Below are 17,061 nucleotides of genomic sequence, written 5' to 3' on the forward strand. Positions count from 1 at the left end.
GCTAAGAGATGTCTTATCAGTAAACAGTAAAGTATCTAACAGAAAAAAGCCAAATCCATTTTTAAGAGTTATATTCCACAGTAAATACAACAGACATCATTCCTTATTTATTTATAACCACTTAAGAGTACTCTATAATTTCTTCCATATTCTCAAAATAGGTTCCTGCTAGACCTGTAATCTCCTAGGGAGAACTTTGTTATGAAAAGACCACCTGGTTTTGTAAAGTCCAGATAACTTTAAACTGAGCTGAATACCCTTCATTTATGCAATAGCCATTCAAACAGTTTTACGGGTAATAAACAAAATAACAGTTAACAGTGCTTGGACTGAAAGATAATTTTCCACACCCTTTGGGGTCCAGTCCAATAATATCAGAATCTAGAAAAATGCAGCCACTAAGTACCATAACTTTTTCTCAGAAAAGCATTATCTATTTGCTTGGTACTCATATAGCAACTAACGAAGGAAAAGATGGTATTGTAACCCATAACATTCATGGAAATTTCCTATATAACTACTTGTTAAATCGTACTTTGAAAGTTATTACCTTTTTGCATATATATTTCACAATAAGGAAATAACTGAAACTCTGGAACTGTAGCCCATAACATTCTTTGTAAGTTGTTCTCTTTCGACTTGTTAAATTGCTCTTGGAAAGTTATCTCTTCTATGTAAATATGTTATATTCCACAATTTAAAAAAAAGAAGGAAAAGAAAGAATGGGGGGAAATATCCTATATAAATATAAAATTCTTGTCTAAACCCTTCTTAAATGTTGCCTTTCAAATACGTAAGATACTGTGTGAAATGGGTTTTTAAAGTAGTATTTAAAAATGATTTTCAAACTCTGTTATTATAAATTGGTTTAAACCTTATGGAAAATAATTAAGCAGTAGCTATGGAAATCCCCCAAACTAAATAACTCCAGTAAGACTGTGGCATGACTCTTCTAAACTGCAAGCTTCTTCAGGAGGGGGATCATGAATGTGCAAAGCAAGCAGGGTCTCTCAGGTACACTGAGTTCTTAATAAATGTATATTGAATGAACGAATGAATGACTCTATTCAGTAGTAATCATCAGTTTCTTTGGCCTTCCTTGCCTCCTTCTCTGGTTTATGGCTTGTCTCCCCCTCCCTGACCAGCACTCTTTGGCTAGCGTGCCTGGAAAGAGTCCTCTTCAGTGTGGCTTCCTATTTATTGCCCCAGTGAGTCATCCTGTTGGAGGGGATCCCACAGCCAAGACCTGCTCTTCCCTTGCTCTGGCATAGAGACTTGGCACCAGAGTATTACCTGAGAGCATTTTCATCTGCATTTTAGAGGGAATAAACTAACACCCATAAACTATACCATTTTCCGAGTAAGCCAGTAGGTAAGATGGATCTAGAGTAAGTCACCAATCCTCTCAGTTCAATTCTGGAAACCAAAGTGTAGTGTTCTCCTGGAGGGAGGACTTGACTAGATAGATGTTGTAACAATTTAGGCCGTAGAAAACAGTCATACTTTACATAGTGTTAGATTCTGAAGTCAGCATATAAGGTAAGAAACATCTATGGTCAAATTGGCCTGTTAAAAATGCCCTAAACTGCCACTAAAAAAAGCAGTAAAAAATGGTTTTGTGTATCCATTCCAATACAGCAATATGTATATATAAATGTATTAAGTATACAGTATGTACAGTATATATATTTGGGTACTTTAATTGTTTAATTTGAGTAGATGAATGTCCCCATGATGTGACCCTTCTGTTTTAATAACACTGCTACCAATTCACTACTGTCTATATGATGGCAAAATAACCAGCCAATGCCAAAAATTCAGTTACAAAATAATGATAATGATCTTCTTCCTTTCTTTCGAGCAGGAAGTCAGTCCAGTGGGGGTCAGAGCCCATACAAGTGGGACATTGGAGTGGGGACTCAGGATCCCAGAGGGAAGGTGTCTGAGCACCTCAGAGGCCCAGCAGGATTAAGTGATTGGCAACATACAGGGAACCAGTTTTCTTAACGCTGGAGAAGAAAGGTACAGATGTAGAAAGAGGGAAAAGTTCAAATGAGGTGTTGGATTGAAATTGGTAGTATAGACATAAACTCAAGCTCAGGAAAGGAATATTGGTTGAAATGCAGTGATAACAGCAACAGTAAAGTGGAAGAGATGAACTAATCATGTGAGTTAATCGACTAGTTGTTTAACAATACTTTTTGGTTTCCATCTACTCTCCTTGCATCCTGTAAGCATGAGCTATCTTGGCCCAGTCACAATTTCTCCTCACATAGCCCTTTGCCCATTTTAAACACAGCAAAAGACAATTTTGAGAATACCTTCTGCAACTACTTTTTGTCTTTTTCTTTCCTTTCCTTTTCTTTCTCCCTTCCTTCCTTAAGGTATTTATTTTTAGAAGAAACATTCACTCTGCTGGAAAAACCTATTCTAAGCAGAAAATACCTTTCCCCACTCCACCCACCCCACGAAGACAGTACAAATAGCATCTGATGAGACAGAGGAGGGAAAGAATAACTCTCTACTTACTCCTCTTTACCCACCCAGCCTTCTTTCATATCACTCCCTTTTTATCACTATTTTCCTCCTTTCTTCTCTGGACTAGGGATGTAAAACTGTTCTTGAAATTAATTAAATGGAAGTGGACTTCCAGAAGTTTTTCTTGCCTTATAATCTAAAGTATTCAAATCCCTCACTTAAAACATGCAAAGAAAGGAACTCATGACTCTAAACACCCCCCCTTTTTAGCTCTTTTTTTTTAAATGAGCTCCTCTTCCCCTGCATCAAGTCAGGGCTATAAAACAGTCTGCCACTCTAACTAGCACTTGTCAGGAATGTGAGAGATTGTAAAAAGAGAAGAAACTTTAGAAGATCTAAATTCAAATTACCTTTATTACAATTAAAATAGGCACTATTCTTTAGTAATGAAAGACAGGTGAGGTAGAAAGATGGCAATGGCAATCAAATAGATTGTCTACAATCTCAAACAATATTCATTTATCAGAAGCATCTGAGAAACAATGGCCCCAGGTTATATTTGGTGATATATTTTAGTTCTCTTGCCTGATTCTGCCTCACAGAAAATTGTGAAATATACTGTTAGATAGCCCAGCGCTTTCCTCCTTGCAATCACTATGATTCCAGGATGATGATGATGGTGATGATGATGGTGATGATGATGATGATCATAGAAAATACAAAACAACTAGACAGCATTCATTTTTTTTACCTCATGAAAACCACTGCTAATACCTTATTCCCTTTGAGATCCCTTAAGACAAGAACTGTTACAACCCAATCTGCAAAACACTGTTATTGGTCATTTTACGAATGCAGTGTTCCAACACAGGTGGTGTGAGGTGCTGTTGTTCAGTTTCATCTAGTGGAACGCCTCTCAATAAGCTGTAACTCTGTGCTGGGGAGGATACTGAGCCTGTGTTCTTCTGGCCGCACATCTGCTCCACACCTGTCAAAGGACTGTAGCTCATCTTACATAATCTGGGTTCCACAAGGAGGGGGCTGGGATGTGCTTCCTGATTTATATCAGTTGCTTTTCAGCATGGCCTCTAATGCAAGCATTAGTCACAAGATTTTTCTTCTGAATCTTGTCACAAGGTTGGTCATTCCTGTTATTAATTTATTCAGCCATTTATTCGGCAAATATTTATTAAGCCTCATCTATGTGGAAGGTACTGTCCTGGGCATGACAAACAAAACAGATGAAAATTCCTGCCTGCATGGAGCTTATGTCACAATATGAGGAGACAGACAATAAAAAAATTTTAAGTTAAGTAGATCAGGATAAGATAAGAGAGATAGGGAGTGCTGAACACAGGAAGAGGGTTTACAGTATTAAATATGACAGTTAAGGAAAACCTTCACATTTGGACAAAGGCTTGTGGGGAAATGAAGTCTGTAGATACCTGGGGAAGAGCAGAAAGGGTAAAGGCCCTGAGGCAGGAGTGTGGCAGTGTGTTTGAGGTATATCAAGGAGGCTGGTGGCAAGCTTTAGGGAGAAAAGGAAAGAAATAGGAAGTGATGTCAGAAATAATAAGGAGCCGAGATTGTATAGGCTTTTGTAGGCCTTTATAAAGACTTTGGCTTTTATTCTGAGAGAGATGGAAAACCCCTGGAGAGTTTAGATTTGAGTAATGACATGATCTGCTGTGGGTTTTAGAAAAATTCTTCTAGTGAATTTGTTAAGAATTCAATGAAAGATATAAAAACAGTTTGGGGGCTATTGAAATAATCCAGGCAAGAGAGGACTGTGGCTTAGACTAGGGTAGCACTGTATGTGGTAAGAAGCAATTGGGTTTTGTTGAAAGATTGTGTGCAGAGCGTATGTGAGAGACCTCAAGGAGGATGCCTTAGCCAGTACAAAGACGGAGTTGACTTACTAAGAAGAGGAAGGCTTGGAAAGAGGCAGGTGTAAGTATCCACCAGGATCAAACTAGGAGTAGAAAGGAACTTGCTTAATCTAGTAAAGAATATTGCGGGAAAAAAAAATTCTTCAGCAAGCATCCCCCTTAATGTTGAAGTACTGAAAGGTTTCCTTCAATACTGGAAACAGTAGAAGGTAGCCTGCTACCACTATTCTGTTTTACAGTACATTTTTCTGTAGGTGCTAGCCAGTGCCAAAAGGCAATAAAAAGAAACTTAAAAAAATAAAGATTGGCAAAGAAGAAACAAAACATTCATTATTCACAGATGACATAATTGAGTATGTAGGAAATCCAAAAGAATCTACAAACCATTAGAATTAATACATGAATTTAGCAGTGTCACTAGATACAAGGTCAAAATAAAAAATCTATTGCAACAAACAGCTATTTAAATATTTTTAAAAGGTACCATTTATGTTAGTATCAGAAAACATCAGATCTCTACAGAGAAAATTACAAAATATTACTTAGAAATTAAAGAGGATCTAAATACATTGAGGGATATGCCATGTTAATATTCTGGAAGGCTCAATAATGTAAAAATATCAGTAATACACTAATCTCTAAATTTCATGCAGTCTCAATAAAAATTTCAGCAGTTATTTTTTGTGGAGGTTTACAAACATTCTAAACTAAGTATAACAGCCTCTATTTTAGAAATATTTTTTCAGCCTCTCGCTTTCTCTTTTCCTTTAGGACTCCAAGAACACAAGTGATAAATCTTCTGTTATAGTCCCACAGGTCTCTGAGGCTCTGTTCATTTTTTTAGATTCTGTCTTCTCTCTGTAATTCAGATGGGTTAATTGCTATTGTTCTATATTTAAGTTCACTGATTCTTTCTTCTGCCCTCTCCATTTTGCTGTTGAGCCCATATAGTGAGTTTTAGTTTTAGCTATTGTATTTTTGCAATTCTAAAACTTGTTTGGTTCTTCTTTATAGTTTTTGCTTCTTTGCTGAGACTTTGTATTTTCTCATTAGTTTCAAATGTGTTCATAATTGCTTTTAGTAGCATTTTATGATGGCTGCCTTAAAATCCTTTTCAGATAATTCTAACATCTGTTCATTGTCTTTTCTCATTAAATTGAAATTTTCCTAGTTCTTGGTATGACGGGTGATTTTCAGTCATATCCTGGACATTTTGGGTATTATGTTATGGGAGTCAGGACTTTATTTAAATCTTGTTTTTGCAGGTATTCTTTGACACCGCACAGGTGCCGATACCACCATGGCTGGAAGGGGCAGGGATGCCTCCTTACTGCTCTCTACATGTAGGCAGCTTCCACTGACTCTACAGGGGGATGGTGGAAGTACTGACTCTTCACTAAGCCTTCTCTAACACCACCCAGAAGGGATGGGGAGAGAAGTGTCAACACAAGATCTCCAGTGATGTCACAGGGCACAGCCTCATTACTGCTCTACAGTGTTGAAGTTCTGACCCCTCTTATCTTTTTTGATACTACACCAGTTGGGGGGCGGGGGGTAAGTGGACTGTGTAGGGTGCCTCATGACAGTTGAGAAATAGTGGAAATTGAAGATCCCCTCTGCCTCTGCTAGCAGGGATTGAAGTGAAATACATTTTTCCTCTTGGCTGGAGTAGAACAGTTATTAACTAAAAATTTTCTGGTTTCCTAGGCTGTCCCTTTCCTGGTCCTTTGGGCAGGGAGAGTAGGCTTTCCTTGGAATTTTTTTGTCTGCATCCAATGGCATTTCTTCATTACCAGCTTCCCCAGCACCTAGTCTGGGATATATGGGGCAAAGAAAAATTCCAGAGAATTCCCCACGTCATTCCTCAGGTCTTGAGGTTCTCTGGCCAGTCTGCCTTCTCTCTATCTTGCAAAATCTTCTTGTATTTGTTTTTATATAATGTCTAGGCATTCTAGGTGTATGTGGTGGAAACAATAGGGAAAAGTGCATCTATTCTTTCTTTGCAGAAGTGAAAGTGTCAACACAGAATTCTATATCTAGCAAAAATATCCTTCAGGAATGGAGAGGAAATCAAGACATTCTCAAATGAAGGCAAACCAATAATGTTTCTACAGATCTATCTTAAAAGAATGACTTAAGGAAGTTCTATACAAAAGAAGAGAAATGATAAAATAAGGAATCCTGGAGCATCAGGAAAGAAGAAATCACAAACACAATAAACTTTCTTTCTCCGCTTGAGTTTTCTAAATTATGTTTGGTTGTTGAAGGAAAAATATAATGGTATCTGATACAGTTCTCTGTACACGTAGAGGAAATATTTAAAGCAATTATATTACAAACAGGGGAAAGTGAAGGGACATAAAGGGAAATAAGATTTGTGCATTTTACTTGATCTGGTATAGCCACTCTAGAAAAAAGTTTGACAATTTCTTAAAAAAACTAAACACACACTTAACATGCAAACCAACAATCTTACTCCTAGAGAAATGAAAATTCCTAGAGAAAAATGAAAACTTAAGTACACATAAAGACCTGTACAAAAATGTTCATAGTGCTCTGTTTGTATTAGCCAAAAACTGGAAGCAACCAAAATGTCCTATGATAGGTCAGTGGTTAAAAAACTGTGGTATATCCATACCATGGAATACTATTCAGAAGAAAAATGGAACTATTCACACATGCAACAACTTGAGTGGATCTCAAGGGCATTATGCTGAGTGAAAAAAGAAGCTAATCTCAAAAGGTCACATAGTGTATGATTAGGGTATGATTCCGTTTATACAGCATTCTTGAAGTGATACATTGAAGACATAACTCTCAATGTAAGTGTCTCAATTCCAACCCTATTTGTTGCATAGGTTCAAGGTCTTAACGAGAGCCCTTGCAAGATAGTTAATAACCATACACATTCATTACCAGGATGCACATTTCATAATGTTGACTGAATCCCACTTTCTGATTAATCCTTCTCAATTTTCCTTGAGAGCCATTCCTTCCTCCTGCTTCTTTAGTTTTAGGAGTTTCCCCAAGTATCACTTCATGCCTCAGACCAGCTCATTTGTCATGTCTTGTGCTCCATAAAGCTTTTTCCCTGCTCCCCTCTTTCATTTCCACTTAGCTCTGATCACCCATAACCCTTTATCTGGCCTCACTTAAGGTACACATCCAGGCTGTATATTCATTGAACACACAGACTGTGATTTAAGTCTTACTGGAATTAGAGTCCCTAGCATGGATCCACTGATTGACTAAATGAATCAGTGAACAAATTCCAACACATGTCTAAGTGTTTCATGCAGTAGGCAAGCCCTGAACCTAGCCAGAATTCTAAAATTTCTTGCCTTTGGATATAGGGGAACAGGAAAAGAAAATTTTGTTGAATCAGCCCAACTAATCCAGTCTAAGTGGTGCTGAATGAAAGAAGAGCCAGTTACTTCACAGAGGCTTCATATAAACTTCATGAGAGTTGATTCTGTCTGCCAGTGGCCAGAAAATACAGTAAAACTCTGTTATTTTTTAAACGTTAGTAAAATAAACACTTTCATTTTTTAATATTTAGAGCCAGTCATAATCAGTGGAGCAATACCAAACTATTTTCATGACAAAAAGATTTGTCCAAAAATGTGCCTGTTTTTCCTGCATTTATTTTTAGCTTATTGTGCTGAAAAATTACTACATTACTGAACAATTTTAATTTGGAGGCTTGCTTGGTATGTTTGGTATATATGATTACATGCTTTGTAAATTAAGTTTTTTGCTAAATAAAGCCAAAATCATTTAGTAGAGTCAAGATTTGTTTTCATTTTATTCTTTGAACAGCTTTTCCAAGATACAAGAGAAGGGAAAAAAACAATTCTGAAATTAGAATCATACACTAAATTATAAATTATAAAACTTCTAAATTATGAACCATAAAACTGACATTAAAATTCTTTGTAATTGAAGAAATTACTTAAATTACACAAGATAATTAAAGTATTTTAAAATATTGAATTACAAAAATGGAAATATTAATAACGTACATAATTTGTACATGTAGCATGCAACATACTGTACATATTTTGTGTCTCTGTAACTTTAGTCACGTGCAGCAAAGTTCATACATGTTGCATCAATGGAGAAGTTAGTTGTTAACTAAGAAATTATAAATAATCATCTAAGGTACTTCAAATTTTTAAGTAAGAAAACATATTCTTCTTTGAAAAATTACTTTATTAAAACTAGATAAATTTTAATAAACTTTTCTATATTAAAAACATAAAGCCATGATATTTCTTTTGAATCTGCATATTTATAAAAATTACCTTTTTTTAAAAAAGAAGGAATTCCATTTCTGGAAATAGATTAGATTGTTCTGTACTAAGAATAGTTTTACTTGACCTAAGAAGGTCCAATCTATATGTAATATGACTTTTAGAAAAATAAAATAGAAATATGTATCCTAAAAGATATTCTGCAATTAAATATCAGGAGATTCTGGATGAAACAAACATGCTTTGAAATATGAAACTGAACTCTCAAGAAAGAAAAAGAATTCCCCAGGCAACAAAATTAAAGAGAAAGGTAGAAACCAGAGCAAGTAAATGCTTTGTTCTGGGAATATTACCATCTTGGTAATGAATGTGCATGATGTTTAACTATCTTGCAAGGACTCTAGACCTTGAAACTGTACAAGAAATGGAATTGGATTTGAGACTCTTACATTGAGAGTTAAATCTTCAGTGAAAAGATGAACCAGGAAAAATAAATTCCTCACCAGCAAATGCAAACAATAAGGCAGCTTGTCTCTTTTGGCAAAAAGTTTTTCCTTGAGAATTCTTAATCACAGGCCTTCTCCCTCATAGACCTGGCGTAGTAGACTAAATAATCACCCCAGAAAGGTTCCCACATCCTAATTCCCAGAACCTGTGAATATGAGAAGATTATCCCAGCTTATCTGGGTAAGCTCAGTGTGATCACATGGGTCTTTGGAAGAAGAATGCAGGAGGTTCAGAGTAAGAGAAATATTGAAAGATGCTACACTGCTGGCTTTGAAGACGAGGATGGGACCATAAGCCAAGCGATGCTGGCAGCGTCTGGTGACTAGAAAAGGCAAAAAATTTGATTCTCCCCTATAGTCTCCTGAAGCATCAAAGCTGGGCCAACACCTGGATGTAAGCTCTTTTGACCTCCAGAATTATAAGAAAATAAATTTATATTGTTTAAGCCACTAAATTTGTGGTAATTTGTTACAGCAGCAATAAGAATTAATAATTGTTATTTAAATTTATCCTCCTTGTGCATTCTAAGAAATCTCATTTTACAGTTTTTTAAAAAGACTATTCTGGTTTTGATAATAGCTCCTAGCAAATGCAAACACAAAATTTCTCTGAAGGGATACCTCCTCAACCCAGGCCTTGCATGATTTTCACAGATACAGCACAACCAAACATAAGCTCATAATCAAAAATTACAAAATAAGCAATAAAACAAGCCACCTTGAGTGCAGTGAGCAGAAACAATAAACTGCAAAATTATATCCCAAGGATAGATACTGGTGGTATCTGATACAGACTATAAAATGTAGATTTAAAAATGTAGACTCTAAAAAGTAGATTTAAAATAATTATAAGAATAAAATATATAATTTGAAATTATTTAGGAGCAAGACATCTAAAATTGATTCAAAATCCATCTCCCTGTAGCTGCTACCCATTTCTCTCAATTCTTGTTTATCTGAAGTGTGGTGTTCAGGGTGTATTGTAAATCCATTTATCTGTCATTTTCCAGAAGTTGAGTGGCAGTACAGCAGAGTGGGGATGGGCATATGACTGGGCTTTAGAAGATTTGGGTTAAAAGTCCTGGTTCTATTTTTCCTTAATGTGTGATCTTGGACAATTTCCTTAATCTTCAAAATGGAGATAATAATATTATTATCTGTTGGGAAGAATAAACAATATATTTAGAATGCAATGCATAGCACATAGTAAAATCTCAGAATCATACATTGAATAAATACTATTTACCAGGCACTCTTGTAAGCACCTTACAAGCATATTTTAACTTATTAAACTTTCACATCAATCCTTTGGGGAAAGTTCTGTTATCCCTCTTTTATAGATGAGGAAACTGAAAATTACACTATGTGAAAATTTATCCTGTTTTTGTATTTTTTTAACTTTTAAAATCTGTCAGCTTGATAAAAGGCATTCACTTTGGGAAAGTGACATATCTGATGTATATAAGTTTGGAGGTATTGTGAATGTGTGTATGTATGTATTTATGAAATTATTATTTCTGCAAAATGTTGTGTATATCAGTTATTGGCAAAGAGAATAGTATTTAACATTGGCCTCTGAGTTTGGGCTCCCTAAGACAGAAGGGCCAATTATGAGGGGTGGGGAGAAAGAGGTAGGTATGTGGAAATCACAGTCACCAAAGCATTCAACAAAATCAACTCCACTTACAAACTGGGTTCGTTATAAATTTTTTATTGAACAAGAGCCCCATTGCTAGAATAAAGTTTTAAAAATCACCATAAAAAAACATAAATAAGTGCTTACCCTGCCCTGGAAGGGCTCCCTTTCTGATGGGGTAAACAAAATATTTTACCAAAGAGAGAGATCAAAAATCGAGCAGTAAATACAATTGCAGAGATTTTTACTATGAGTAAATATTGCTTTGCATTTCCAAGAGTGCATAAAGATAATGTTGATCAGGCTTTGCTTTAAACAAGTAGGTGTTTTTACAAATACTGTCTGGAATAACTGCCCTTAAAACAAATATTAATAAATGTTACTGACCTCTAATTAGTGTGCTGCCATTTTCTCAGCACCCCTTTTCCTCCTTATTCCACCAGGATTTTACTTCTGTCCCACTCTTTTTATGAAACTGCTTTTTAAAATTCATCAGTGAACTCAATGTGGCCAAATCCATGTTTCCTTTGGTACATTCATGGTAGAAGATTAAGCTGGTTTTCCTCTAATCTGAACATGATTCTTTTTCTATATCCTTCACTGGCACCTCTCCCCACTAACTGCAGATATTCCCAAAGGTTTTTCATGAGCCCTTTTCTCTTGTTTTCATACATCTTCTCCATGAATGGCTTATGCATTATTAGAGTTAAACAACATAAATCACAGCAATGCAGATGGTTCTTGTGAGGGTTGATATCACCTTATAGGTGTGAACTTATAAGGCTGTTTATTTCCTGCAAAGCACTATGTCTGCAGCCTGGATTAATGCCGCCACACAGGCAGTTGTGCCTGATTAAAAAATAACTTTTAAATGAGTTTTCTGGAGGTGGCGTAAACTTACTTTTCCCTGCATCTCCCCACTAAATATACTAAATACTCTGGAAAGGTAGAAAGATGAAGGTGGGCTGTCAGGAACTTCAAGACTTGAAGAAAAATACTATGATGGGTTTCTAGACTTTTTATTTTTTAATCCCCCATATATTCTGGACTGTACACTGTAGAGTCCTGCAACCCTGGACCTCCAACAGGTGTAAAAAAATGAAAGAGAAAGAAGGAAAGAGAGACGGAGGGAGGGAGACAGGAGGAGGAAAAGGAAGGATGGAAGGAATGAAGGAAGCAAAGAAAATCCTGTTGTCTCTGGCAAAAGGACCAAGAAAGGGGAAGCCCAGCACTGACACTGCAGGGAGAACCATACCCAGTGGCAGCAGTGGCTGATTTGCCACAGCAGTGTTGATAGCAGAGCCCAGGAAGACCAATTTTTCACCTGCCTAACACTAGCTGATGGCGATGGTCCAATCTGCCAGAGTCACCAGCAGCGTAGGGTGCCACGTACACTGACCTAGGGTATTGGCTACCTGATTGACCCTCTATCAGCATTACCAGCAAGACCCAACTTGGCCAACCAGTCTTCTCCCACACCCACAGATAGGAGCAGGTCCAATGTCAGCAGGGCCAGGGAGGGCTGTCTGACTCTGTGCTAAATCTAAACAGGGCAATTGCCTGCTAAAATAGATGATTTAAATAGAATCGAGAGTCTCCTAACATACTATCTAAAAGTCCAGGATACCAAAGAAAATCATTTGTTATACCAAGAACAAGGAGCATTACAACTTGACTGGAAAAGACAATCACCTGATTCCAAAACTGCAATGAATCAAATATTGCTACTATCTGACAAAGATTATAAAGAAGCCACCATAAAATTGATTCAAGTAATTATGAACTTCTTTCAAACAGAAGTAAAAATAGAAAACATTAGCAAAAAAATAGATGTTGTAAAAAATAACCAAATGGAAACTATAGAACATAAAAATATCATAATGGATGATGACAAGGATAGAATCAGTGAACTTGAAGAGAGATCAATAGAATTTACTCAATCTGAACAACAGAGAGAAAAATCTACTGAAAAAAAAAAAAAAAAAAAATGAGCAGAGCCTCGGGAACCTGGTAGACAATTACAGAAAATCTAACATCATCAGAGTCCCAAAGAAGGAAGAGAAACAATGTAGAGCTGAATCAGTATTTGAAGAAATAGTACTTGAAAACTTCTCAGATTTGGTGAAAGACATTCAAGAGGTCAGGAAACCCCAAATTGGATAAATCCTCAACACCAAGACACACTGCAATTGAACTTCTCAAAACTAAAGACACTAATTCAAATGGCAGTGTATTTCTCATCAAAAAACAGGGAGGCCAGAAGGAAATGGCACTACCTTTTTTCAATACAAATCAACCACATACTCTATGTCCAGTGAAACTATCCTTCAATAATGAAGGATAATTAACAACATTCTCAAATGAAGGAAAAATAAGAGAATTTGTCACTAGCATATAAACCATTAAAGAATGGGTAAAGGAAACCCTCAAAATACAAAGGAAATAATAAGAAAAGAAAGATTGGAATTTCAGAAAAGAAAGAAGAACAATTAAATGGATAAAAGTTGAGGTAATATAATAATCTTTCTCCTTGTGAGTTTTTAAAATAACAAGGCCGATTTAGGCTGAAGCAAAAATTGTAACAATATCAATTTTTTTATTAGAGAATTTGTAGGTTTACAGAAAAATCATACATAAAATACAGAGTTCTTATATACCTCCCCTATTTTTAACACTTTGCATTAGTGTGGTACATTTGTTACAACTGATGAAAGAACATCATTATAATTGTACTATTCACTATAGTCCATGGTTTACATTAGGGCTCACTGTAACAATATATATTTTAGTGCTCACTGTATATAGAGAAAATACATAAGACAATTTTGTTTAAGTGGAGAAGATGAAAAGACTTAAATGAAATTAAGGTTTCAGTACTTCAGTTGAAGTGGTAAGGTGTCCACATCAGTAGGTTGTGATGTTATATTTTATATCTATTGTATATTTAATAGTTTTGGCAACCACTAAGAAAATTATACAGAAAATATACTCAAAAATAAAATAAGTAAAAGAAGATCAAATTCCAAAAATTGTTTAAGTAACCCATAGGAAAGCAAGAGAAAAACGGAGGAATGAGAAACAGTAGGGAAAAAAAAGAAAACAAATAATAAGTGACAAACTGAAGCTCTAGCATAGCAATAATTAGTTTATGTGTATATGGTCTAAGTACACCAATTAAAGACAAAAGTGTCAGAGTGAATTAAAAAAATATAACCTACCCTATAAGATGCCTATAAGAAACTCATGTCAAATGCAATTACATAGGTAGGTTGAAAGCAAAGGGAGGAAGAAAGATACATCAGGCTAATTATCAAAAGAAAAACAGGAGTGGCTTTATTAATACCAGATAAAGTAGAGCAAAGAAAATTACTACCTACAGAGAGGGTCCTTTAATTATTACACAATCCACCAAGAAGTTAGAGCAATCCTAAATATGTGTGCACCAAACACAAGAGCATAAAAATATATGAAATAAAAAGCAGTAGAGCTGAAAAGAAAAATAGACAAATCCGTAATTTTGATTGGAACTTCAATACCCCACTATCAGCAATTGATAGAACTAGACAAAAAAATTAGCAAAGACATAGAATAACTGAACAACACCAACAAACAATTGGATTTAATTTACTTTTATAGAACATTCCACCCAGCAACTGCAGGATACACCTACTTTTCTAGAGCACATGAAGCATCTACCAGGAGAGATCATATCCCTGGTCATAAAACAAACCTCAACAAATTTAAAGTAATTGAAGTCATACAGAATATATTCTCTGACCATAATGGAATCAGATTAGGGAGCCTAACAGAAGGGCAACAGGTAAATCTATAAATGCCTGAAAATTAAACAAAATATTACTAAACAACACATGGGTCAAAAGAAAGCCTTAAAATTAAAAAAAAAAAAATACATAGATTATGAATGAAAATGAAAGTAAACATTAAAATGTGTGAGACGCAGCTAAAGAAGTCCTAAAAGGAAAATTTACAGCATTAAATGCTTACATTAGAAAAGAGGAAATGTCTCAAATCAACAATCCAAGTTCAAGTCTCTACCTCAAGAAACTAGATAATGAGGAACAAAATCATTCCAAAGCAAGCAGAAAGAAGGAAATAAAGATAAGAGCATATATAAAATTAAAAGTAGAAATTAATGAAATTGAAAAATGAAAACAATAGAGAAAACCTAAAAAGCCAAAAGCTGATTCTTTGAAAATCAATAAAATAAATAAACCTCTAGCAAAGATAAAAAGTGAGGGCACGAATTACCAATATCAGTTATGAAACAATCAGTTGCTAAAACAATCCAAAAAGAAGAATAAAGTGGGAAGAATGATTGTACCTGATATTTTACTATGTATCTACAGGAAGCAAGTCTGTGTTGAATTGACAGAGGCATAGACACAGAGACAAACAGAACATAATAAAACCCCAGAAACAGACCCATAGGCACAAACAGATATTCCCAACAGATTTTTGACAAAAGTACAAATCAATTCCATGGTGGAAGGATCGCTTTGTCAACAAATGGTGCTGGAGCAATGGACATCCATGGGCAAAAGAAAAAAAAAAAAAGAACATTGACCTTAACATCACGTTTTATTCAAATATTAACTCAAAATGGATAACCAATTGAAGTGTAAAATGTAAAACACAGAAGAAAATCTTCAATGCTAGCAAAAAAATTCTTAGATTTGACTCTAAGAGCGTAATTCATAAAATTAAATATTGATAAATTGGACCTCATCAAAATTACAAAAGTTTGTTCTTTGAAAGACCCTGTTAAGAGGATTAAAAAGACAAACTATAGACTGGGAGAAAATATTTGCCAACCACGTATCAAACAGAGAACTAGTATCTAGAATACATAAAGAACTCTTACAGCTAAATAATTAAAATACAATAACCCAATTAGAAAATTGGCATGAAAAGGCATATCACTAAAGAGAATGTATGGATGACAAATAAGCACATGAAAAGATTTTTAACTTCATAAGCCATTAGGGAAATGCAAATTAAACCACAATGAGATATCCCTATACAACTATCATAATGGCTAAAAGAAAAAAAAAAGAAGAAAATAGTGACAGTATCAAATACTGGCACATATGTAGAGAAACTGGATCATTCATACACTGCTGATAGGCATGTAAAATGATATAATCACTCTGAAAAACAGTTCGGCAGGTTTGGTTTTTTTTTGAGCTAAACATGCCATCACTATGCGTCCCAGCAAGTCTATTATCCAGCATTTATCCTGGAGAAATGGAAATGTGTGTTTACACAAAAGCCTGTATATGAGTGTTCATAGCAGTGTTATTCATAACAGCCCAAAATTGGGAACTACCCAGATGTCCTACAACATGTGAATGGTTAACTGTGATATATCCATACCTTGTGTCTTTGTTCACCAGGCTCTCGTGACAAATGCCACACAGTGAGTTGGCTTAAACAATAAGCATTTATTAGCTCATGGTTTCAGAGGCTAGAAGTACAAAATCAAGGCATTGGCAAAGCCATTCTTTCTCCCCAAAGTGTGTAGTGTTCTGGTGCTGACTTGATACAACCCTTGGGGTTCCTTGGCTTGCATCTCTGCCACAGGGCATGCTCTCTCTCCTTTTGTCTCTCCTTCAGTTTCTGCTGACTTCCAGCTTCTGGCTCCTCCCAGAGGCTTTGTCTAACTGACTGTCTGAATTTCTTCAGGTTTTAAAGGTGTCTAATAATATGGACTAAGGCCCCCTGATTCAGTTGGGCCATGCCTTAACTAAAAATAACATCTTCAAACATCCTATTTATAAATGGGTTCACACTTACAAGAATACGGATTCAAACATGCCTTTTGGGGATACATAATTCAATCTATCACATCTTGGAATACAATTCAGCAATAAAAAGAATGAACTATGGATACGGGCAACTTGGATGTATCTCCAGGGAATCAGTCTGAGTGGGACATTTGACTGTAGTAGTGGTTACACAAATCTATCCATGTGGTATGATTGCATAGAACTAAATACACACACAAATGAATGCATGCAAACCTTTTGAAATATGAATAAGATCAGTGGATTATATTCAATGTCAATTTTCTGGTTGTGATATTTTACCATAGTAATGTAAGCCATTAACACTGGAGGGAACTGGGTAAAGAATCTCTATTATTTCTTATAAGTATATTATGATCTCAATTATTGCAAAATAAAAAGTTAAAATAACCAGTCAATAAGTAAGAACCTGTGGAGAACTCAGGTAATTTGGCAGACTTTTTTTTTTAAAGGAAAGTATGTAATAAAAATCAA

This window comes from Choloepus didactylus, chromosome 8 (assembly GCF_015220235.1).
Source record: "Choloepus didactylus isolate mChoDid1 chromosome 8, mChoDid1.pri, whole genome shotgun sequence".
In the NCBI taxonomy this organism is placed as follows: Eukaryota; Metazoa; Chordata; class Mammalia; order Pilosa; family Megalonychidae; genus Choloepus; species Choloepus didactylus.